This window comes from Myotis lucifugus, unplaced genomic scaffold, assembly GCF_000147115.1.
Source record: "Myotis lucifugus unplaced genomic scaffold, Myoluc2.0 scaffold_40, whole genome shotgun sequence".
NCBI classification, from domain to species: Eukaryota; Metazoa; Chordata; class Mammalia; order Chiroptera; family Vespertilionidae; genus Myotis; species Myotis lucifugus.
In genome coordinates, this window is record NW_005871088.1 from 6292289 (window position 1) to 6295095 (window position 2807).

Here is a 2807-nt window from a genome sequence, read left to right on the forward strand (position 1 = left end):
GACCAGGAAGAAAGTCAATGGGGAAAAAAAAGGAGACATATGTACTACTCTTTGTAATATTTTAAGTAATAAAATAAAAGTAAAAAAAAAAACCAACTGCAATACATCTACACAATGGAATACTATGCAGCTATAAAAAAAGGAACTTTTACCATTTCAACAGCATGGATGGAATTGGAGAGCTAATCAAAATAAGCCAGTCAAAGAAAGATAAATATCACATGATCTCACTCATTTGTGGGATATAATGATCAACATAATTTGATGAACAAGAATAGATCCAGAGATAAATGGTAGGGGAAGTGGTAGTTAGAGAGCAACCAAAAGACTTATATGCATGCATATTAGCATATCCAATGGACACAGGCACGGAGGTGGTGGGGGCTTGCCTGGGGTGGGAATGGTTGGGTGGGTGGGGTCAATTGGGGAAAAAGAAGACAAATGTAAAACTTTAGACAATAAAATAATGTGAAAAAAAGAAATTAAAAGGGGAGGGGAGACATTGAGCATTTAGCATGGCCCCTTTCCTTATAAGGTTGAAATATTTTACCTATTTTAGTTAACATGTAGATAGCACTTACTACGTACCAAGTACTGTCCATAATACATACAAAAATTTAATTATAGAATACTTGATAGAATACTTAAGACTTTGATTTTAGCTAACAGTTTTATGTTTGGGGTGGGGAAGAATATATTTGAGTTACAGCTATGTACTAGGAAGATGCATTTTCTTGAATTATCAGATGTTACTTCAAGTTGGTGAGAGAGGAGTTAGGAACTAGCCATTGGAAATAACCCAGTTGTACTAAGGAACTCAGGCTTCATCCCCAGGCAATGGGAAGTTTCCATTATTTGAGAAACAGCATACTGTTTGGGCAGAGGGAATATGGGTTATGACTGGACCAGGATTTCAGGATTAAGATTTTTTTTTATGCAATAGAAAAAGTTTGCTTCCTGCCAATGTCTACATATTGAAAAGGGAAAAGAGAATTGAGAGAATTGTCCAGTGTTGGACACATTTTAAGTCACCCATAGATGCAGTCCAGTGAATAGGAGGATTAAAGCTAAGCTCAATTTTGCCTCAATTCCCTTGATAATTCATGAATAAATGGATATATTTTTAAATATTTTATAATTTCTCTCTTTTTTAACTTGATGTCCATGTATTTATTTTACTGTTAGAAAATTCCAACCATATAGATAATATTAATAACAACTACTACTATTTCTTAAAGGCCTGCTTTGAGCTAGGCAAATGCTATGCTAAATTCTTTCATCTCAGTAGGTGTTATAGCATCATCTTTCAGGTGAGGGAATTGAGATTCAAAGAGATTATGCATCTTTCCGACATCATTTAGTTAGCTACTAGTAGAAATGGGACTCTTGCTACTTTCCCTATGTCCTTGACTTGGACCAAACTGACCTGCTTGCCGTTCCTTTGTTACAGATGCTCCTTTTGCTCCTCAAACCTTTTTTGTTCTCTGTTCCTTCCGTTTGAAAAGCCATACTGAATCTTCTGTTCTCCCCTTTCAGGGCCTAGCACAAATATCTCTTCCTTTGAAATAGTTTATCTCCACCCCATCCCCCAAAACTGATAGTTAGTCCTCAGTACTAAGTCCTTATATTTACTTTGAAAACAAACTAGTAGGTGGGAAGTATGTTAGGAAGGCCTTAGCGAAGGTTTCTCTCTCTAATTTTTGGAACATCAGCCTCAAAGTCACTTGCCTTGCTGGTGCTGAGTACTGGTATATTAAAGAGAGAGGAGAGAGACTTGTTAAAAGGCACTTTTCTGGGTACCATTCCAGATCTACAGTAACAAAATGTCTAGTCCTAAGTCCCTGGAATATGTAAGCATCCCAGGTCATTCTTAAAAATATGAAGGTCTGAGAAAACTTTGTAAACATTAGACCTACTCAGTTTCCCTGGTGACAGGTTCCATAGAAACAGGTATGGTTCCTAGGTGGAATTCAACCACTTCTAAATAAAAATCAGTATCACCTATAGGAAAAAGAAAGATTATAGAGATTGAACCTTTTTTTGTTTAATTTAAAAGAATTTCCTTTTTATTCTTTAAAAATGTAATATAAATAAATTTAATCCAAAATAATGGCAAGATTATTTTTATTAAAGCTACCAAATATGTTTATGGTTGATTTGCCAATTTCCTTCTTGAAATGTAGGCTTTTTAGAGGTAGGGATTCTGTTGTTTACCTCTGTCTCACCCAACCCCATAACACTATCCAGATTCAGCACACAACTGGGGATAAATGTATATAGTCACTGAAACAAATAGCTAGACAAGAGGAAAGTAACATTCCCACCACAAGCGTTGCATCCCAAGGGTTCATTCAACAGACATCTGTTTCCAAGTGTTGGTTGTGGATAGACACAACTTTGGATCAACCCTGGTATCTGGTCTTGAGGAGCTCACTATGGAGTAGGGAGATTAACATACACAAAAAACTATAATATCGTGAACTATGTGATGAATATGATGAAGGAGGTATAAAAAAGCCTTTTAGAAGGATTGAAGGAAATGATTGTCTACTATTGGATTAAGGAGAACTGCATAAAGGAAGGGGCATACACCTAAAAATTACAGTAGCTTATATCATTTAAGAAAGAAAGTAGTGATAAATATTTTTGTTTGAACATAGTATGAATTATGTTCAAATAAAAATGAACTAGGGAGGCAGTAGATGTTTGTTCTTAATTTTTATACCAGTAAGTACAGAATCCATAGGCAGGTTCTTGGAAATAAAATTTTTTCCAACTAATAAAATGTCAGGAATGTATTAAAAATT